The sequence below is a fragment of the Squalius cephalus genome, assembly GCF_949319135.1.
Source record: "Squalius cephalus genome assembly, chromosome: 17".
In the NCBI taxonomy this organism is placed as follows: Eukaryota; Metazoa; Chordata; class Actinopteri; order Cypriniformes; family Leuciscidae; genus Squalius; species Squalius cephalus.
In genome coordinates, this window is record NC_137138.1 from 27,147,110 (window position 1) to 27,171,018 (window position 23,909).

Sequence of the window (23,909 nt, forward strand, 5' to 3'; positions counted from 1 at the left end):
CTAACCCGCCCACTTTTGTCAAAAGCATGTTGAAAGTGACACACTTCCTGCTGCCAGTTGGTGGCGCTATAACTTTGACTCACAATAGTTACATCCATCTGATCGGCCTCTTACCACGAACACACTGCTGAAGTTTCATCAAGATCAGTTAATGTATGCATAAGTTATTCCACTTCGTGTTTCTCTTTTCTCGCCATAAATTCGTTTCCTCGCCACGGCCAAACCGTTCGAGATATCAAAAATCCGTGTGCAATTTAGAATCCTCAATGTCTTGACTTCATGCACACCAAGTTTGGTGGGGATTGGATGAATTATCTAGGAGGAGTACTTCGCATTCCACAGCAAGCGTTTTCCAAACAACCCATAATAGCCGACTTCCTGTTGGGCTGGCGTAAAACTTGACCGGGGGAAAGTTGTTCGGCCCGATGAGATCTATATGTGTACCGAGTTTCATATTAATTCATGCAAGCGTGTTTGATCTATGGACCAAGTTATAGGACACCGTTCAAGGGGGCGCTGTTGAGCCCCCCTGCCACGCCCGGGTACCAGCTTCAGCCCGTCCCTGATGGCAGGGGGTTCTGACTTGTGTGCAAAGTTTCAAGAGTTTTTGAGCATGTTAAGGACCCCAAAAGCCCCTGAAACCTTGATTAACAATGTAAAAGCAATAGTCAAATCCCCCCTCCCCTCACACACACAGAGACACAGAGAGAGGGAGAGGAAATTCTTCAGAAAATCCACATTCAAACCAAAATATCTCTCTTCCTGTTGGTCGGAGATCGTTAATGTAAATTAGAAAGTTGTCCGTCTTGATGAGAACAATACACATACCAAGTTTTGTTGCTGTTGATAAAACTAACCCCCCCACTTATGACTAAAGGTGGCGCTACTGAGCCCCTCACCACGCCCGTTTCTGAAACTTTGCCCATGTCTACTGGATAATAAGTGTGATGTGTCTGTCGAGTTTCATGCAATTTCAAGTATGTTAAGAGTCTCAAAAGCATCAAAAAAGAATATTAAAGTTTGATGCGTTGCCATGGCAACAGTATCTAAGATATCAATAATCCTTTCACAGGTCTACATCTGCCGTGTGTCTACATCATACACATAAAGTTTGAAGCAAATCGGGTAAAAATAAGAGAGTGATTTCAAAGCATTTTGAAAGTGACACACTTCCTGCTGCCAGTTGGTGGCGCTATAACTTTGACTCACAATAATCACATCCTTGTGTTCGGCCTCTGAAAACGAACACACTGCTGAAGTTTCATCAAGATCAGATAATGTATGCTGAAGTTATAACACACTTCCTGTGTCCCTTATTCGCCATAAATTCGTTTCCTTGCCACGGCCAAACCGTTCAAGATATCAAAAATCCGTCCGCAATTTAGCATCCTCAATGTCTTGACTTCATGCTGACCGAGTTTGGAGGCGATTGGATGAATTCTCTAGGAGGAGTACATTAAATTCCACAGCATGCGTTTCAAAACAACCCATAATAGCCGACTTCCTGTTGGGCTGGCGTAAAAAGTAAAAGTACGAAAGTTGTTCGGCCCGATGAGATCTATATGTGTACCGAGTTTCATATTATTACATGCAAGCGTGTCTGATTTATGGACCAAGTTTTCGGACCCCGTTCAAGGGGGCGCTGTCGAGCCACCCTGCCACGCCCGGGTACCAGCTTCAGCCCAGCCCTGATGGCCGCGGGTTCTGACCCGTGTGCAAAGTTTCAAGAGTTTTCGAGCACGTTAAGGGTCTCAAAAGTGCCCGAAAGGTTGACAGAAAAATAAGAATAAATATAGCTGCGAGCAGCGATTACGGGCCCAAGCCGGTGGCACCGCAACCCCGGTGCCTTTACCTAAAGGTAACTAAAGGCACCGGGGTGGCGGTACCGCCGGCTTTGGCCCTCCATCGCTGCTCGCAGCTATATTTATATATATATATATATATATATATATATATATTATTGTTCAAAAGTTTGGGGTCAGTAAGATTTTTAATGTTTTTAGGAGAAGTCTCTTCTGCTCACCAAGGCTGCATTTATTGATTAAAAATACAAACAAAAACAGTAATATTGTGAAATATTATTCCAATTTAAAACAGCTGTTTTCAATTTTTAAATATTTTACATAGTAATTCATTTCTGTGATCAAAGTTGAGTTTTCAGCATCATTACTCCAGTCTTCAGTGTCACATGATCCTTCAGAAATCATACTAATATGATGATTGATGCTCAATAAATATTCATTATTATTTTCAATGTTGAAAACAGTTGTGTACAGATTTTTTTTTTTCAAAATGCTTTGATGAATGTAAAGTTCAAAAGAACAGCATATATTTCAAATATATATATATTTTTAACATTATAAATGTCTTTACTGTAACTGTTGATCAGTTTAACTCATCCTTCATAAATAAAAGTACTGATTTATTTTATTTATTTCCCCAAAAAATAAAATTTTAATTATTACTAACCCAAAACTTTTGAGCGGTAGTGTTTAACGTTACAAAAGCTTTAGATTTCAGATAAATGCTGTTCTTTTGAACTTTCTATTCATCAAAGACTGTACACAACTGTTTTCGACATTTAAAATAATAATGAATGTTTCTTGAGTATCAATCATCATATTAGAATAATTTCTGAAGGATCATGTGACATCATGTGACAGTGACGACTGGAGTAATGATGCTGAAAACTCAGCTTTGATCACAGGAATAAATAACAGCTGCTTTCTATTTTAATATATTTTAAACTGTTTTAAATTGTAATAATATTTTACAATATTACTGTTTTTGTTTGTATTTTGAATCAAATAAATGCAGCCTTGGTGAGCAGAAGAAACTTCTCTGTTATGTGCGCGCCACAGACTGCACGCACGTCCGCTTAGAGTTCCGCCTTTTGCCTTCCGTCAATATTACGTTATTAGAAAAATATTTTTTTAGAGAATCGATTTTTTGACATTTGTGAATCGATTCAGAATCGTCCACGTCCGCATCGCGATGCATCTAAGAATAATTTGTTTCTCCCACCCCTAGATTTCATACAACAGGTTAATAAACAGTTACAATTAAGTCACTTACATTTTAGATGTAATGTTGACTGTTTTTGTTCTGTTTCAGCAGCGAAAATAGTTAAACAAAGATCACGGCAGAACCATCACGCATCACGTGTTTTCTCATAACTGAACGATTCAGCATTTTTAACGAATCGGTTGACTCAAAGATTGAATGATCAATCCATAAACATCTGTCTTAATCATGATCGACTCATTCGAACGAATCGTTTGAACGAATGAATCAATGACTCGCTTATTAAGATGGATGCCTGGCGACACCTAATGGCGGTTTAGTGTTGTTTAAAAGCATCATTCTTTCCCACATGTGTGTGATTTGTGTGTGCAACATTATCATTATTTTTCTTTCACTATTATATTAGCGATTTAAAAGCACCCACTCGTGTCACACGTCGATTAACCGGTGGGAAAATATCCTCAGACACATACATAATAAATGTATATTTAAATACAATATTGGCCTACCTGGTAAAAAGTTTTATATACTATTTTGATGTCCTTTTGGACACAAGAGGGCAGTATAGCCCTATGTTTGCTTTTTTGTTGAACCAAATAGCACTAAATAGCCTGTTTTAACTTTTTCATTCTTCTTGAATTGCAAAAACAGAATAAAATGGGTTTAGTTGTGATATTTGTATTCTTTTATATAGAAATAAATGGTATATAATTACATTTTTAGAAGATTTTTAGTGTTTCCTTTTTGGACATTACTTTAATCCCTCGCCATAGCAAAACCGTTTGAGATATTTATTATCCATTCACAATTTAGCATATTTAATGTAGTTTCATCATGTTGAAAAAGTTTGGTACGAATAAAATAAATAGTTTAAGAGGAGTGGCTAAAAATTCAGAGGCTGATTTTGCAAAAAAATTCACATTCAGACCAAAATATCTGACTTCCTGATGGCCAGAGCTATTGAATGTAAATTAGAAAGTTGTCCGGCTTGATGAGAACAATATACAAACTGTTTTTTCTTTACTGTAGTTAAAACTAACCCCCCCACTTTTGTCAAAAGCATGTTGAAAGTGACACACTTCCTGCTGCCAGTTGGTGGCGCTATAACTTTGACTCACAATAGCTACATCCATCTGATCGGCCTCTTACCACGAACACACTGCTGAAGTTTCATCAAGATCAGTTAATGTATGCAGAAGTTATTCCACTTCCGTGTTTCTCTTTTCTCGCCATAAATTCGATTCCTCGCCACAGCCAAACCGTTCGAGATATCAAAAATCCGTCCGCAATTTAGCATCCTCAAAGTCTTGACTACATGCACACCGAGTTTGAAGGGGACACGGTGAATTTTCTAGGAGGAGTATTTCACATTCCACAGCAAGCGTTTTCCAAACAACCCATAATAGCCGACTTCCTGTTGGGCTGGCGTAAAACTTGACCGGGGTAAAGTTGTTCGGCCCGATGAGATCTATATGTGTACCGAGTTTCATATTAATTCATGCGAGCGTGTTTGATATATGGATCAAGTTTTAGAACCCCGTTCAAGGGGGCGCTGTTGAGCCCCCCAGCCACGCCCGGGTACCAGCTTCAGCCCGGCCCTGATGGCCGTGGGTTCTGACCTGTGTGCAAAGTTTCAAGAGTTTTTGAGCACGTTAAGGACCCCAAAAGCCCCTGAAACCTTGATTAACAATATAAAAGCAATAGTCAAATCCCCCCCTCCCCTCACACACACACAGACACAGAGAGAGAGAGAGAAAATTCTTCAGAAAATCCACATTCAAACCAAAATATCTCTCTTCCTGTTGGTCGGAGATGGTTCATGTAAATTAGAAAGTTGTCCGTCTTGATGAGAACAATACACATACCAAGTTTTGTGATTCTAGGAAAAACTAAGCCCCCATTTTTGACTAAAGGTGGCGCTACTGAGCCATTCCACCACGCCCGTTTCTGAAACTTTGCACATGTCTACTGGATAATAAATGTGATGTGTCTGTCGAGTTTCATGCATTTTCAAGCATGTGAAGAGTCTCAAAAGCATCCGAAAAGAATAGTAAAGTTTGATGCGTTGCCACGGCAACAGTATCTAAGATATCAATAATCCTTTCACAGGTCTACATCTGCCGTGTGTTTACATTATACACATAAAGTTTGAAGCAAATCGGGTAAAAATAAGAGGGTGATTTCAAAGCATTTTGAAAGTGACACACTTCCTGTTGCCAGTTGGTGGCGCTATAACTTTGACTCACAAATGTCACATCCATGTGATCGGCCTCTTACAACTAACACACTGCTGAAGTTTCATCAAGATCAGTTAATGTATGCAGAAGTTATAACACACTTCCTGTTTGAATTATTCGCCATAAATTCGTTTCCTTGCCACGGCCAAACCGTTCGAGATATCAAAAATCCGTCCGCAATTTAGCATCCTCAATGTCTTGACTTCATGCCGACCGAGTTTGGAGGCGAATGGATGAATTTCCTAGGAGGAGTACATCAAATTCCACAGCATGCGTTTCCAAACAACCCATAATAGCCGACTTCCTGTTGGTCTGGCGTAAAACTTAGAGCACGAAAGTTGTTCGGCCCGATGAGGTCTATATGTGTACCGAGTTTCATATTATTACATGCAAGCGTGTCTGATTTATGGACAAGTGTTCGGATCCCGTTCCAGGGGGCGCTGTCGAGGCCCCCTGCCACGCCCGGGTACCAGCTTCAGCCCGGCCCTGATGGCCGCGGGTTCTGACCTGTGTGCAAAATTTCAAGAGTTTTCGAGCATGTTAAGGGCCCCAAAAGTGCCCGAAAGGTTGACAAAATAATAATAATAATAATAATAATAATAATCCTACCGAAAACAATAGGGCCTTCGCCCTTTCAGGGCTTGGGCCCTAATAATCCTACCGAAAACAATAGGGCCTTCGCCCTTTCAGGGCTTGGGCCCTAATAATAATAATAATTAAAGCTGCAAGCAGCGATGAAAAGGGCCCTCGCACCCCTGCCACCGCCACCCGGCGCCTTTAGGAAATGCCTTAAGATTACACTCACCAAATTTGAAGAGGATCAGATCAAAACTGTAGGAGGAGTACGTTAAAGTACAACATCAGGAAATTACGAAAAATGTCCAAAATCTAGGAGGAAGTTCAAAATAGATCACTTCCTGTTGTGTTTAGGGCTATGCTCCAAGAGACTTTTCTGTAGGTATTTGGTCAATACATGCATGTACCAAATTTCATACCTGTACGTGAAACCAGGAGCCGGGGCAAAATGTGGGGGCAATAATTTACCGAATTTGCCCCCCCCCCAATTCTGAAAACCATATCACACGTAAATTTTCACCACTTCTGAGGCGTGTGCAAAGTTTCATGATTTTTCGAGCATGTTTTGTATTTGCCACACTTCCTGCTACCAGCAGGTGGCGCTATTGCTATAACCAAATATGAGCATGGTCATGTGTTCAGGACAGGACTCTTATCAAACATGTGAAGTTTGGGACAGATTGGAAATTGTATGGCTGAGTTACTGCAGGCTGTCTGTGGTTGCCTAGCAACATCGGAACTGCATTCAACATTAATATTGAACTTATCTGATCATGCATATATCACCAGAAGGCCGAAATTGGGTGAACGTTTGTCAGGCCGCCGAGGGCACACCCTTCGACGAAAACTCTAGATCTTCGCAATTTAACGTCACAAAGGCCTTAAGATTACACTCACCAAATTTGAAGAGGATCAGATCAAATCTGTAGGAGGAGTTCGTTAAAGTACAACATCAGGAAATTACGAAAAATGCCCAAAATCTAGGAGGAAGTTCAAAATAGCTCACTTCCTGTTGTGTTTAGGGCTATGCTCCAAGAGACTTTTCTGTAGGTATTGGGTCATTACATGTATGTACCAAATTTCATACCTGTACGTGAAACCAGGAGCCGGGGCAAAATGTGGGGGCAATAATTTACCGAATTTGCCCCCCCCAATTCTGAAAACCATATCACACGTAAATTTTCACCACTTCTGAAGCGTGTGCAAAGTTTCATGAGTTTTCGAGCATGTTTAGGCCCTCTAAAAAGCGATTCACTTTGGAGAAGAAGAAGAAGAAGAAGAAGAAGAATAATAAACGGAGCAAAAACAATAGGGTCCTCTCACCATCGGTGCTCGGGCCCTAATAATAATAATAATAAACAGAGCAATTCCAAGAGGGTCCTCACACCATCGGTGCTCGGGCCCTAATAATCCTAACGAAAACAATAGGGCCTTCGCCCTTTCAGGGCTTGGGCCCTAATAATAATCCTAACGAAAACAATAGGGCCTTCGCCCTTTCAGGGCTTGGGCCCTAATAAACAGAGCAATTCCAAGAGGGTCCTAACACCATCGGTGCTCGGGCCCTAACTAATATAAACTTCTTCTTACGATTCATTTTCACACTTTTATCATATAGTGACCAGTGGTGTTGTAAATACCTAAAGAGTTACATATGCCAAGTAAGCATACATGTAAGTGACTACATGTGGTGTGATAGAACTTCAAGACCCTAGGCATAGTTGTCTATAGTAACATGAAAGCAAATAAGAAGAACCTGTCAAAGTCTAGAACTCTTGATTAGTTTGATTCCATAATAACCCAATGTAAAAAATGCTAAGCAAGTGCATATTGATTATCTGGAAGGCAGGCTACACTAATAAACAAGGTATGAAAAGGGGCGAAATGGATCGCTGGGTCCTACCACCTTGGTGAAAACTTGCTGGGACCCGAGGGATATATATGCCTCTTGCAAACGCTTCAGCAGATACCATTTGGGAACACGCTTTGACCCCATAGGTGATATCTTTTCCCTTCAGATTTAGTCACAGAACATCACTGGAACAGAACAATACATCCACACAGAGCAAACTTGAACTAATATAAACTTCTTCTTACAATTAATTTACAGACTTTTATTATATAGTGACCAGTGGTGTTGTAAATACCTAAAGAGTTACATATGCCAAGTAAGCATACATGTAAGTGACTACATGTGGTGTGATAGAACTTCAAGACCTTAGGCATAGTTGTCTATAGTACATTAAAGCAAACAAGAAGAACCTGTCAAAGTCTAGAACTCTTAATTAGTTTGATTCCATAATAACCCAATGGAAAAAATGGTAAGCAAGTGCATATTGATTATCTGGAAGGCAGGCTACACCAATAAACAAGGTATGCAAAGGGGCGAAATGGATCGCTGGGTCCTACCACCTTGGTGAAAACTTGCTGGGACCCGAGGGGTATATATGCCTCTTGCAAAAGCTTCAGCAGATACCATTGGGGAACAGGCTTTGACACCATAGGTGATATCTTTTCCTTTCAGATTTTGTCACAGAACATCACTGGAACAGAACAATACATCCACACAGAGCAAACTTGAACTAATACAAACTTCTTCTTACGATTCATTTTCACACTTTTATCATTATAGTGACCAGTGGTGTTGTAAATACCTAAAGAGTTACATATGCCAAGTAAGCATACATGTAAGTGACTACATGTGGTGTGATAGAACTTCAAGACACTAGTTATAGTTGTCTATAGTAACATGAAAGCAAATAAGAAGAACCTGTCAAAGTCTAGAACTCTTGATTAGTTTGATTCCATAATAACCCAATAGAAAAAATGCAAAGCAAGTGCATATTGATTATATGGAAGGCAGGCTACACGAATAAACAAGGTATGCAAAGGGGCAAAATGGATCGCTGGGTCCTACCACTTTGGTGAAAACTTGCTGGGACCCGAGGGGTATATATGCCTCTTGCAAACGCTTCAGCAGATACCATTTGGGAACACGCTTTGACCCCTTAGGTGATATCTTTTCCCTTCAGATTTAGTCACAGAACATCACTGGAACAGAACAATACATCCACACAGAGTAAACTTGAACTAATATAAACTTCTTCTTACAATTAATTTACAGACTTTTATTATATAGTGACCAGTGGTGTTGTAAATACCTAAAGAGTTACATATGCCAAGTAAGCATACATGTAAGTGACTACATGTGGTGTGATAGAACTTCAAGACACTAGTTATAGTTGTCTATAGTAACATGAAAGCAAATAAGAAGAACCTGTCAAAGTCTAGAACTCTTGATTAGTTTGATTCCATAATAACCCAATAGAAAAAATGCAAAGCAAGTGCATATTGATTATCTGGAAGGCAGGCTACACGAATAAACAAGGTATGCAAAGGGGCAAAATTGATCGCTGGGTACTACCACCTTGGTGAAAACTTGCTGGGACCCGAGGGGTATATATGCCTCTTGCAAAAGCTTCAGCAGATACCATTGGGGAACAGGCTTTGACCTCATAGGGAATATCTTTTCCCTTCAGATTTAGTCACAGAACATCACTGGAACAGAACAGTACATCCACACAGAGCAAACTTGAACTAATATAAACTTCTTCTTACGATTCGTTTTCACACTTTTATCATGTAGTGACCAGTGGTGTTGTAAATACCTAAAGAGTTACATATGCCAAGTAAGCATACATGTAAGTGACTACATGTGGTGTGATAGAACTTCAAGACCCTAGGCATAGTTGTCTATAGTGACATGAAAGCAAATAAGAAGAACCTGTAAAAGTCTAGAACTGTTGATTAGTTTGATTCCATAATAACCCAATAGAAAAAATGCAAAGCAAGTGCATATTGATTATCTGGAAGGCAGGCTACACGAATAAACAAGGTATGAAAAGGGAAAATATATCACCTCTTGCAAACGCTTCAGCAGATATCTTTTGGGAACACGCTTTGAGCCCGTAGGTGATATATTTTCCCTTCAGATTTAGTCACAGAACATCACTGGAACAGAACAATACACCAAACAGAGCAAACTTGAACTAATATAAACTTCTTCTTACGATTAATGTTCACACTTTTATCATTATAGTGACCAGTGGTGTTGTAAATACCTAAAGAGTTACATATGCCAAGTAAGCATACATGTAAGTGACTACATGTGGTGTGGTAGAACTTCAAGACCCAAGGCATAGTTGTCTATAGTAACATGAAAGCAAATAAAAAGAACCTGTCAAAGTCTAGAACTCTTGATTAGTTTGATTCCATAATAACCTAATAGAAAAAATGCTAAGCAAGTGCATATTGATTATATGGAAGGCAGGCTACACGAATAAACAAGGTATGAAAAGGGGCGAAATGGATCACTGGGTCCTACCACCTTGGTGAAAACTTGCTGGGACCCGAGGGGTATATATGCCTCTTGCAAATGCTTCAGCAGATACCTTTTGGGAACACGCTTTGACCCCCCAGGTGATATCTTTTCCCTTCAGATTTAGTTACAGAACATCACTGCAACAGAACAATACACCAAACAGAGCAAACTTGAACTAATATAAACTTCTTCTTACGATTAATTTTCACACTTTTATCATTATAGTGACCAATGTTGTTGTAAGTACCTAAAGAGTTATGCCAAGTAAGCATACATGTAAGTGACTACATGTGGTGTGATAGAACTTCAAGACACTAGTTATAGTTGTCTATAGTAACATGAAAGCAAATAAGAAGAACCTGTCAAAGTCTAGAACTCTTGATTAGTTTGATTCCATAATAACCCAATAGAAAAAATGCTAAGCAAGTGCATATTGATTATATGGAAGGCAGGCTACACGAATAAACAAGGTATGCAAAGGGGCGAAATGGATCGCTGGGTCCTACCACCTTGGTGAAAACTTGCTGGGACCCGAGGGGTATATATGCTTCTTGCAAAAGCTTCAGCAGATACCATTGGGGAACAGGCTTTGACCTCATAGGTGATATCTTTTTCCTTCAGATTTAGTCACAGAACATCACTGGAACAGAACAATACATCCACACAGAGCAAACTTGAACTAATATAAACTTCTTCTTACGATTCATTTTCACACTTTTATCATTATAGTGACCAGTGGTGTTGTAAATACCTAAAGAGTTACATATGCCAAGTAAGTGTCACAGGTCGGGGCGGGCCAATCGGACTGCACCCACCCCTCGAGACCCGTTACCACCCTTGGGGAGTCGGACAGAGGACAGGCAAGGATGACAGACAAACAGGACTTCAAAGAATCAGTATTTTATTAAGTATAAAAGTGGGTAAGAAAGTTCAAATGGGTGAGTTTTTCTGGGCAGGGTCGTTCCGTCCGACGACCCCACCAAAGGCCCACAGGATACAGTAAAGGGAAGTGCTCTGGTGAGTGGCTTCGCTGTCTTCCAGTGGAAGGGATGAGTCGAGGCTCACGACTGGGAGGAGGCTGCTGCAGGACGGCTCAGGTGCGTGTTTCGGGTACGTACTCTTCTTCACAACGAGAAACGGACAGATGAGTATACAGGCACGTAATCTTCTTCTACAGGTGCCAGACAGAGAACTTACGGCTGGGGAGCTTCACTGCGCAGCAGACAGGTGAGTATACAGGCACGTAATCCTCTGCTTCTACAGGTGACAGACAGAGAACTTACGGCTGGGGAGCTTCACTGCGCAGCAAACAGGTGAGTATACAGGCACGTAATCCTCTGCTTCTACAGGTGACAGACAGAGAACTTACGGCTGGGGAGCTTCACTGCAAAGCAGACAGGTGAGTATACAAGCACGTAATCCTCTTCTTCTACAGGTGACAGACAGAGAACTTACGGCTGGGGAGCTTCACTGCAAAGCAGACAGGTGAGTATACAGGCACGTAATCCTCTTCTTCTACAGGTGACAGACAGAGAACTTACGGCTGGGGGGCTTCACTGCAAAGCAGTCAGGTGAACATTCAGGTATGCACTCCTCTTAAAGGGCTGGCAGACAGAACTTGCGACAGAGAGACGTTACTGCAACGCAGACAGGTGAGTATACAAGCACGTAATCCTCTTCTTCAGTAATGGCAGACAGAGAACTTACGGCTGGAGGAACTTCACTGCAAAGCAGTCAGGTGAATATTCATGTATGCACTCCTCTTAAAGGGCTGGCAGACACAGAGCTTGTGACAGGGAAACGTTACTGCAAAACAGACAGGTGAATATACAGACACGTAATCCTCTTCTTCAGTAATGACAGACAGAGAACTTACGGCTGGAGGAACTTCACTGCAAAGCAGTCAGGTGAATATTGAGGTATGCACTCCTCTTAAAGGGCTGGCAGACACAGAGCTTACGACAGGGAGACGTTAGGCTGGAGGAACTTCACTGCAAAGCAGTCAGGTGAACATTCGGGTATGCACTCCTCTTAAAGGGCTGGCAGACACAGAGCTTGTGACAGGGAAACGTTACTGCAAAACAGACAGGTGAATATACAGACACGTAATCCTCTTCTTCAGTAATGACAGACAGAGAACTTACGGCTGGAGGATTTTACTGCAAAGCAGTCAGTTAAGCATTCACCTACGTGTCTCTCTTCACAATGGGCTGACAGATAGTACACTCAAGTCTCTGTGGAGTACAACAGTGTTAGCCTCTTCCCACGTCTTAGAACATGATAGAACACACAGGCGAGTAATAGACATCCAGCGGGGTTAAGTTCACACTTCACACATCAAAACAGTGCATCACATCCTTCATCACTGCAATTCAACACTCAGTGGGAAATACATATGGCTGTCGCCCATTTCCTGACCTGGCATTCTCATCAAGAAGTCCCATAGACAAGAGAGAGAAAGGGTGGAGATCGGTTGAACTACTCACAGTCTCTCACCAGCGATCTTACTGTACAAGGATTTCCTTCCTCCAGTTGAATCAGCGTGCTCTTCCTCCCACACTCACAGTCTCGCGTCCATTGCCAGCCCCACTTCCTCTTCTCCACCGCTCGCGCTTCCTCCGAGGTACTCAGTCCCCAAACACCACTTCTCTTCGGCCCGTACTCTCTCCTTATATCCCACCCTAATGACAACGTGTCTCATCGTGCACAGCTGGCGGTGATTTTGGCTGATTACCCCGTTCACGGGGATTTTGCGCTTACCTGGAACTAAGCCGGTGTTCTGTTGTTTTGGGTCCGGCGGGAGGCAAATCTCGGCGGACATTAGTTCCGCCTTGCACGGAAACTAAAGCTGGAACTTTTGTCACCTCGTGACATACCCCCCCACCAAACCGTTCTAGTCCCTAGAACGTGGTGGTTCTACCCAGTCTCCGTACCGTGCCGGAGGCTGGCCTCGGTTGTCCCGCTGGGTTCGTCTTGGGGGCGAGGGGAGATTTGCTTGCTCAGGTTCAATGGCCGGTCCCCTTGGGATCACTGTCCAACCTATCATCGGGGTATGGTGGGCTCTCTCTTCGGTGGGTATAATGGGGTCTACAGGCCTTGGGTAGTTGGGGCAAGGGCGGATCAGGTTCCGGTGCAATACCCGTTCTGGGCCGGTTCCTCTTTCAGGGCGAAGGACGTACACGGGCTGGTCAGGTCGGGGTTGTCGTTGGACCACGTAAGGTCGGGACTCCCACCGGTCGCTCAAATTTCCCTTTCCCTGGCGTCGACTGTCCTTAACCAGGACCCTTTCTCCTGGCAGCAGGGGAGCCTCACGAGCTGTCCGATCGTACAATCTTTTGTTCTTCCGTGCAACTCGTTCGATTCGGGCGGAAACCTGCTCATAAGCAAGATGGAGGCGCTGATGGTGGTTGCTCACCCATTCCGTTAGGCTGGTCCCCTCCTCTGCAGGGCTGGATCCCAACAGTAAGTCCGTGGGTAGCCGTACATGCCGTCCGAACATCAAATACGTCGGAGCATATCCAGTAGTGCTATGCACACTGTTATTATAAGCCTGGACTATGGCCGGGAGACTTGCCATCCAATTACCCTGTTGTTCCACCTCCAGCGTCCCTAGCAGACCCAACAGGGTCTGATTGAATCGTTCGCACCCTCCGTTCCCTTGAGGGTGGTACGGCGTGGTGTGGGTCTTCTTGCACCCGTATAGCTGACACAGCTCTCTGACGATCCGGGACTCAAAGTTTGGACCTTGGTCCGAGTGAAGGATTTCTGGACACCCAAAGGGCTGGAACACATTCTTCCAGAGGGCACTGGCAGTGGTGGTTGCGGTCTGGTCTCTAGTTGGAATGGCCCATGCGTACTTTGTAAAGAGATCTGTTACTACAAGGATGTTTTGGATAAGGTCAGCAGGCCGACCCAACGTCAGATAGTCCATCGCCACCATATGTAGTGGGGCTTTAGCTTGAATGGGGACCAGTGGGGCTCGTACCTCTCTCCGGGTCTTGAAGAGAATGCAGCGTGGGCACTGTGAAATGAATATCCTTACTGCCTTCTCCATCCCAGGCCAGTAAAAGTGTCTCCGCACCAATGAGGTCGTCCTCTCCTGCCCTTGGTGTCCCAGGTGGTTGTGATAAGCTTGGAGCAGAGCTTGGGATTGATCTTCAGGCACCACTATTTGACATACCTCCTCCCCCAGTGCTGGGTCTTGTAACCTCCGACAAACGACTCCTTCCTTGAGGAAGAGTCTCTCCCGTTGTCCCAGGAGCTGCTTCACCCCTCGAAGTTGCCCACGTCGTGCTCCCCCTTCTGGCCAAGTCCCTCGCTGCAGCCAGTCTCGTATCTGGGCCAAAACCGGGTCCTCTGCCTGTCGGTCCTCCCACCTTTGGGGGTCCCAACCCCAACTCAAGGGAACTCCTTCCCTTCGGAACCCAGGGGCCTCTACAATCCCCACCATAAGCCCTTCCGGCGCTACGTTCCGGGGCGAAGGAGATCTCAAGGGTTTACCCTCAGGGAGCCGAGACAGTACGTCGGCATTGATATGCTCTTTCCCTGGCCGATACTGGAGGTGATAGTCGTAATTGGCCAGCTGCGCCACCCATCGCTGCTCGACGGCCCCCAGTTTTGCAGTTTGGAGATGAACCAGCGGGTTGTTATCCGTAACCACAACTACCTTTGCTCCCCACAGATAATCCTTGAACTTCTCGCTGACGGCCCACTTCATAGCGAGGAGTTCAAGCTTGAAGGAGCTGTAGTTAGCGTCGTTACGCTCGGCTGGGAGCAGACTCCTGCTGGCATAGGCAATAATCCTCTCTTCCCCCTGTTGTCTCTGGGCTAGTACGGCCCCCAATCCCAGATTACTGGCGTCCGTGTAGAGCGTAAAGGGCTGGGAGAAATCAGCATAAGCCAAGATCGGGGCTTGGAGCAGCTCTTGCTTCAACCTCTGAAAGGCCAACTCACAGGCGGGATCCCACAAGATGGTAGGGGACCCACGACCCCGGGTCCTCCCCGAGCCTCCAAGCAGCTGGTTCAGGGGTTTAGCGATCTTGGCAAAGTCCTTAATGAACCGCCGATAGTATCCCACGAATCCCAGGAAGGATCTCACTTGACGCACCGTCCTCGGCGCGGTCCACTCCTGGACAGCCGACACCTTTTCGGGGTCCACCGCAATCCCAGACGCACTGACTCGATGGCCCAGGAACTTTACCTCCTTCCTGAGTAACTGGCACTTCTCGGGCTGTAGCTTTAATCCGTACCGTTCCAAGGACTGGAATACTTGCTCCAGGTGTCGGAGGTGAGACTCAAAGTCGGGAGAGTACACAATGACATCGTCTAAGTAGACGAGCGTGGTGTCCATAAGCTGGCCTCCCAAGCAGCGCTGCATGAGCCGTTGAAAAGTAGCGGGAGCGTTACACAACCCGAACGGCATGCGCTCCCACTCAAAGAGGCCAAAGGGGGTGGTGAAGGCAGTCTTCTCCCGGTCCCCTTCCTCTACTTGAACTTGCCAGTACCCGCTAGCCAAGTCTAAGGTAGAATACCAGGCGGCCCGAGTGAGGCTAGTCAGGGAGTCCTCAACCCGCGGCAGGGGGAAGGCGTCTCGTTTGGTAACATGGTTCAGCTTCCAGTAATCAACACAGAATCGCCATGCTCCGGTCTTCTTCCGAACGAGGACGAATGGTGCTGCCCACGGGCAGCTGCTCTCTCTAATGACACCCTTCTCCAACATTCCTCGTAGAAGGGCACGAACCTCAGCATACAGAGTCGAGGGTACGGGACGGTAGCGCTCCCGGCTCGGAGGAGCATCCCCAGTAGGGATCTGATGCTTTACGATGTCTGTCCGCCCATAATCCTCATCATGTGCAGCAAAGAGATGCTCCCATCTCACCAGGAAGTCCCGGAGTTGCTTCGCCTGCCCTTCTTCCAACCCATCACCTCGTAAGGGAAATTAGGCTGTTCGTGGAAATCTTCCCATTCATTTAAGTTGCCATTGGACGCGTAAGCACTCGGTGGGATCTCTGCTCCAAATGGACTCCCATTTGCCGCTTAAGTTAATGACGAAATGGACACTTTGCGTTTTTGAGGGGTAATGCATAGTAATGCGTGCCATTGCCCATAGGGCCCGTGATGGACACCTTTAGGGGGCGATCTCGCTCCACGGTGGTTTCCACAGATGGCTTTCTATTCTTCATCCCTTTGTACACGAAGTGCGTTAGGTGTCCCCTGACAGCTTATCACTACCATAGTCTTCCTCTTGTCCACGAAGTGCCTAGGGTGTCCCCTGACAGCCTATTCTTCATCCCTTTGTCCACGAAGCGCCTATGGTGTCCCCTGACAGCCTATCCCACCGTAGTCTTCCTCTTGTCCACGAAATGCCTAGGGTGTCCCCTTACAGCCTATCTCCTGCCTACCCGCACCACGCCATTGGCCGAAGTCACGGGGTGGGTGGGGCTGTCCACAGAGAGCCTATTTGTCCACTTCCAGCCTAAATGTAACCAGAGGGCGGGGATTGATCCCAAAAACGCCCCCTGTCCACGGACAGCCTAAACGTTCCCCTTACAGCCTATTTCCCTCCTACCCGCACCACGCCATTGGCCGAAGTCGCAGGGTGGGTGGGGCTGTCCACAGAAAGCCTATTTGTCCCCTTCCAGCCTATAATTCATCCCTTTGTCCACAAAGTGCTTATGGTGTCCCCTGACAGCCTATATGTGCGGAAGTCGTCCACGAAGTGCCTATAGTGTCCCCTGGCAGCCTATATGTGCGGAAGTCGTCCACGAAGTGCCTATAGTGTCCCCTGACAGCCTATCTGTGCGGAAGTCGTCCACAAAGTGCCTAGGGTGTCCCCTAACAGCCTATATGTGCGGAAGTCGTCCACGAAGTGCCTAGGGTGTCCCCTAACAGCCTATATGTGCGGAAGTCGTCCACAAAGTGCCTAGGGTGTCCCCTGACAGCCTATTCTTCATCCCTTTGTCCACAAAGCGCCTATGGTGTCCCCTGACAGCCTATCCCACCATAGTCTTCCTCTTGTCCACGAAGTGCCTAGGGTGTCCCCTTACAGCCTATCTCCTGCCTACCCGCACCACGCCATTGGCCGAAGTCACGGGGTGGGTGGGGCTGTCCACAGAGAGCCTATTTGTCCACTTCCAGCCTAAATGTAACCAGAGGGCGGGGATTGATCCCAAAAACGCCCCCTGTCCACGGACAGCCTAAACGTCCCCCTTACAGCCTTTTTCCCTCCTACCCGCACCACGCCATTGGCCGAAGTCGCAGGGTGGGTGGGGCTGTCCACAGAAAGCCTATTTGTCCCCTTTCAGCCTATAATTCATCCCTTTGACCACAAAGTGCTTATGGTGTCCCCTGACAGCCTATATGTGCGGAAGTTGTCCACGAAGTGCCTATAGTGTCCCCTGGCAGCCTATATGTGCGGAAGTCGTCCACGAAGTGCCTATAGTGTCCCCTGACAGCCTATCTGTGCGGAAGTTGTCCACAAAGTGCCTAGGGTGTCCCCTAACAGCCTATATGTGCGGAAGTCGTCCACGAAGTGCCTCTGGTGTCCCCTAACAGCCTATATGAGTGGAATTCGTCCATGAAGAGCCTACAGTGTCCTCAAACAGCTTATATGTGCTGAAGTCGTCCACAAAGTGCCTATGGTGTCCCCCATAACCCTGAGTAACTTATTTGACAGTGCCCCTGAGAGCTGTCCGTGGACAGTGTGATTTTATGCAAATTTTGCACAATTAATGGGTGAAATGTACATCAGTGTGTTGTGTTGTGTCCCCTGAGTGGTGTACAGTAGGTTTGACCACATAAAAGCACTGTAGTTAGTTTCAGGTGGCCAATCACCCTAAAACTCACACGTATCTTTCTTAAAACTCACATGCTGAAAATGTCTAAGTCAAAAACAGCATCCCACCTGCAACCTATTTGACAGGGCCCCTGTGAGCTGTCCGTGGACAGTGTGTTTTTTTATGCAAATTTTGCACAATTAATGGGTGAAATGTACATCAGTGTGTTGTGTTGTGTCCCCTGAGTGGTGTACAGTAGGTTTGACCACATAAAAGTACTGTAGTTAGTTACAGGTGGCCAATCACCCTAAAACTCACACGTATCTTTCTTAAAACTCACATGCTGAAAATGTCTAAGTCAAAAACAGCATCCCACCTGCAACCTATTTGACAGGGCCCCTGTGAGCTGTCCGTGGACAGTGTGTTTTTGTGCAAATTTTGCACAATTAATGGGTGAAATGTACATCAGTCTGTTGCATTGTGTCCCCTGTGTGGTGTACAGTAGTTTTAACCACATAAAAGCACTGTAGTTAGTTACAGGTGGCCAATCACCCTAAAACTCACACGTATCTTCCCTAAAACTCACATGCTGAAAATGTCTAAGTCAAAAACAGCATCCCACCTGCAACCTATTTGACAGGGCCCTTGTGAGCTGTCAGTGGACAGTGTGTTTTTATGCAAATTTTGCACAATTAATGGGTGAAATGTACACCAGTGTGTTGTACAGTGTCCCCTGAGTGGTGTACAGTAGGTTTGACCACAAGTAAGCACTTTATTTATGAAATATGACCTTTTAATGCAATGTCCACGGACAGCGCACAGGGGCTCCGTCGAATAAGTTACAGGTGGGCTCCGAACTTTGAACGGCCATAACTCGGGGACCCGGCAGCCTAGCGACACCAAACTCGGGTCAAAGTAGGGTCCCGAGGGGCCCTCTCCAACGGGCCCTAGCCCGATGCTCTAGCGCCCCCACGGTCTGAGATACGGGGCCCAACAGGAAAGGGTGCACTTGAGAAGGATGGGTCCCAGCGGCCCGGGACTCTGGGGTCTGAGAGGGCCCCTAGGGGCCCCTCACCACCCCAAAGGACGATCCGTTGGGACACGCCCTTTTCGAGATATCGACCATTTTGTCTAAAAGTCCCTTATGTATAACCGGGTGTATCTTGGGAGTTAAGCCGAGTTGGAGCTCCAAACTCCGGGTGTGAGGAGGGCCCTTAGGGACCCTTCTGACCCCACCGTCCCCAGCTCCTGGGACCTTCCAGTTCCGAGATACGGCCACTTCCGGTCCAGCTTTGACCGGGTGTATCTTGGGAACCAAGCCGAATTAGAGCTCCACACTCTGGGCATGGGGGGGTACCAGTGGGCCCCCCATGACCCCCGAGTATGGGGCCCCAAGTCGGCTCCGTTCCCAAGATATGGCCACTTCCTGTGGATCTTTGACCGGGTCTATCTCGGAAAGCACGCCGACTTTGAGCTCCAAACTCCGGGTGTGGGGAGGTACCCCTGGGCCCCCCATGACCCCAGAGTATGGAGCCCCAAGTCGGCTTGGTTTTGGAGTTATGCCCGGTCAAAAACGGCATCCCACCTGCAACCTATTTGACAGGGCGCCTGTGAGCTGTCCGTGGACAGTGTGATTTTATGCAAATTTTGCACAATTAATGGGTCAAATGTACACCAGTGTGTTGTACAGTGTCCCCTGAGTGGTGTACAGTAGGTTTGACCACATAAAAGCACTGTAGTTAGTTACAGGTGGCCAATCACCCTAAAACTCACACGTATCTTTTTTAAAACTCACATGCTGAAAATGTCTAAGTCAAAAACGGCATCCCACCTGCAACCTATTTGACAGGGCCCCTGAGAGCTGTCCGTGGACAGTGTGATTTTATGCAAATTTTGCACAATTAATGGGTCAAATGTACACCAGTGTGTTGTACAGTGTCCCCTGAGTGGTGTACAGTAGGTTTGACCACATAAAAGCACTGTAGTTAGTTACAGGTGGCCAATCACCCTAAAACTCACACGTATCTTTCTTAAAACTCACATGCTGAAAATGTCTAAGTCAAAAACGGCATCCCACCTGCAACCTATTTGACAGGGCGCCTGTGAGCTGTCCGTGGACAGTGTGTTTTTATGCAAATTTTGCACAATTAATGGGTCAAATGTACACCAGTGTGTTGTACAGTGTCCCCTGAGTGGTGTACAGTAGGTTTGACCACATAAAAGCACTGTAGTTAGTTACAGGTGGCCAATCACCCTAAAACTCACACGTGTCTTTCTTAAAACTCACATGCTGAAAATGTCTAAGTCAAAAACGGCATCCCACCTGCAACCTATTTGACAGGGCCCCTGAGAGCTGTCCGTGGACAGTGTGTTCTTATGCAAATTTTGCACAATTAATGGGTCAAATGTACACCAGTGTGTTGTACAGTGTCCCCTGAGTGGTGTACAGTAGGTTTGACCACATAAAAGCACTGTAGTTAGTTACAGGTGGCCAATCACCCTAAAACTCACACGTATCTTTCTTAAAACTCACATGCTGAAAATGTCTAAGTCAAAAACAGCATCCCACCTGCAACCTATTTGACAGGGCCCCTGTGAGCTGTCCGTGGACAGTGTGTTTTTTTATGCAAATTTTGCACAATTAATGGGTGAAATGTACACCAGTGTGTTGTACAGTGTCCCCTGAGTGGTGTACAGAAGGTTTGACCACATAAAAGCACTGTAGTTAGTTACAGGTGGCCAATCACCCTAAAACTCACACGTATCTTTCTTAAAACTCACATGCTGAAAATGTCTAAGTCAAAAACAGCATCCCACCTGCAACCTATTTGACAGGGCCCCTGTGAGCTGTCCGTGGACAGTGTTTTTATGCAAATTTTGCACAATTAATGGGTGAAATGTACACCAGTGTGTTGTACAGTGTCCCCTGAGTGGTGTACAGTAGGTTTGACCACAAGTAACCACTTTATTTATGAAATATGACCTTTTAATGCAATGTCCACGGACAGCGTACAGGGGCTCCGTCGAATAAGTTGCAGGTGGGCTCCGAACTTTGACCGGGTGTATCAACCTGGTCTCACAGGATTCCGTGAAATGTCCACGGGCCCTTAACTCAAAATCCGTGCAGCCATCACGGAATCGCCCCAAATTCCGTGATGCAGCCACGGATATTACTCCAACGCAAGTCAATGACACTGACCTTCCGTGGTCCACACACGGATACCCGTTTCAATGACGGAGTACAGATCTCACTCAATCGACGTGCTTTCTCATTTGGAAATGCAACATTTGAAGTATTTGTGAACTTTTCCAACATCAAATGCCATAATGACGTTAACCTGACTGTTATTGAAGCTATTGCATTGTCCTGTCATCATAAAATTTCGGTTTGTTTCAGTTAGCCTAACCAAAGTCCCGTGATGGCACCACGGACCTCAACAACCTGACCTCACTCATGGACGTTATGTTGCTGGCTTGTTTAGGAACTTATAAGCTTTAGGTCGACTGTGTTGCAATGGCATGTAATTAACTTGACATTTTGTCTCGTCCTGTCATCATAAAATCCAGTTTGATGGTGTTTTACACCTATTGCTCGCTTGGCTATAGTCAGATCTAAAATCTGTGATAGGAGCACGGAGTGAGTCTGTGTTGAGACCACGGATAACTCCAACGCGCAAGTCAATGACACTCATCTTCCGTGGTCCACACACGGATACCCGTTTCAATGACAGAGAACAGATCTCACTCAATGGACGTGCTTTCTCATTTGGAAACACAACATTTTAAGTATTTATTTATTTTCCAACACCAAATACCATAAAGACTTTAACCTCTCTGTTATTGTAGCTATTGCATTGTCCAGCCATCATAAAAATTCTGTCTGATTCTGTTAGCCTAACTGAAGTCCCGTGATGGCATCACGGACCTCAACAACCTGACCTCACTCACTGGATGGTGTGATGTTGCTCACTTGTTTAGACACTTGAAAGCTTTATGTCGACTGTGTTGCAATTTTGTCTTGTCCTGTCATCATAAAATCCAGTTTGATGGCGTTTTACACCTATTGCTCGCTTGGCTATAGTCAGATCTAAAATCTGTGATAGGAGCACGGATTGAGTCTGTGGTGAGACCACGGATAACTCCAACGTTCGTGATATGGTCACGTAATTTAATCTATTGATTCGTGGCACAGACACGTTTATTTCGTTATTTTTCGTCTTTCGTGATCACAGCTCGATTATTTCTGCCTGTCGGCTGCAGCAGAGAAGCTGTTTAATCAACATTTATTCACGAGATCTTATCATGGTTTATGTATTTTTTTAATGTTATTATTTGCCAGGGAAGCTGGATTGCTTTGCTGTTTATTGATATTTTTAAAATGATATTTTATTAGTAGGAAATCGCGCTGAAGAAGTCTCGTTCCGAACACATCGCGATATTTGGCATCAGTTCACGTGTGTCAGCTGTTGGTAAGTAGCCTAGTAAATAAATACCTAAATACGCTGTCCTAATAATGTGTGATATAATGTCTTTTCTGTTTGTCGATATTAATCTGCCATTATATCTGCCATTTCCACGGAGACTTTGCGTTTCATTGCTTTCTAATGATTAAACACCGCCTGTCACGTGACGTGCTATAGGCTTAGATATTCATATCAGATTAAAAATAGTACAATTAGTTCCAAAGTTGTATTTGTAGTAGAAGCACAGTAAAAACAACACTTACCATGCTTTTACCACAGTAACATTAGTTTTACTGTGATAAGTGTAGTAAAAAGACAGTAATCACAAAACTTACTATGCTTTTACCACAATATTGGTAGTTTTAATGTGATACTTATTGTAAATGCACAGTAACCACAACACTTACCATGCTTTTACCACAGTAACCCTAGTTTTACTGTGATAGGGTGTGGTAAAAGGACAGTAACCACAAAACTTACCATGCTTTTACCTCTGTATTGATAGTTTTAAAGTGATATTTGTTGTAAATGCATATTAACCACAACACTTGCCATGCTTTTAACGCTTTATAATGTAACATCCAATATTTGTAAGGTAAATCAGTACATTTTTTCCTTTAAATAATCCTATATATTATACATAATGATATTTTCTTTTCTCTTTTTTCAGCTGAAAAGACCAAAAGGGCCTTTCGGACTCAGTCAGCCCATTATTGTTTGAGGAGAAGTAAACGGAGGAGACGGAAAGCTGCAAAGGCAAATATTCACAATGGTATGTATGTGTTGGTTTTAACCCTAAATCAAACATTTTATCAAGCATTTGTTGTTTCTTAAAACTTTTCTCACAAAACCCATAGCCCAATCAGTACAAACATAGTCTGAAAGTCTTAATAATTCACAAGATTTAACAAGTTGTCAAATTCGTACGATACTCGTACATATTTGTACACTCGTACACAATCTTGCAGCTTTTACTCCTAGTGCTGTCACTGGCTACTGCCTCAATTCCTGTACATATTTATCGCCATATTTGTAAATCAGTTGCGCCACTTCTTGGAAAGTTGACGGATGTCACACACACTGTCAGAAAGTTTATATTAATTGCAAATTGGTCCCCGTCTGTTCATGTTCCAGTGATACATGATGTCTCTCCACACCTCATAACCTACCTCTGTTTGCAAGAGTGGAAAAGCTTATGTGACTTGTCACATGACATCAGATACTTGATTATTTTGTCATAATCAGATCAGTTACACTGCTGATAACTGTCCCGTTTGCATGTAAATCATTTTCATATGATTATTGCTTGCTATTAAAGACATACTTTTATTCATAGAAATGCCCACATATCAGTGAACTTATAACATAAAAATGCTTTTAACATTTAATTATGCAACACTCTTTACAGAAAACATATCCCACGGTTATGGATAAACTCACAACGTCATCATCAAGT

General features: G+C 44.7%; 1 long non-coding RNA gene across 1 annotated transcript in view; it reads left to right on the forward strand.

Moving 5' to 3' along the window:
• The window catches only part of LOC307144461, a 130,926-nt gene extending 107,706 nt beyond the window's left edge, over positions 1-23,220 (forward strand). Inside the window, exons 2-3 of the long non-coding RNA XR_013818749.1 lie at positions 22,384-22,459; positions 23,124-23,220. This is a non-coding gene — a long non-coding RNA (uncharacterized lncRNA). The remainder of the gene's footprint in view (positions 1-22,383; positions 22,460-23,123) is intronic.
• The last annotated feature ends 689 nt before the right edge of the window (positions 23,221-23,909 follow it).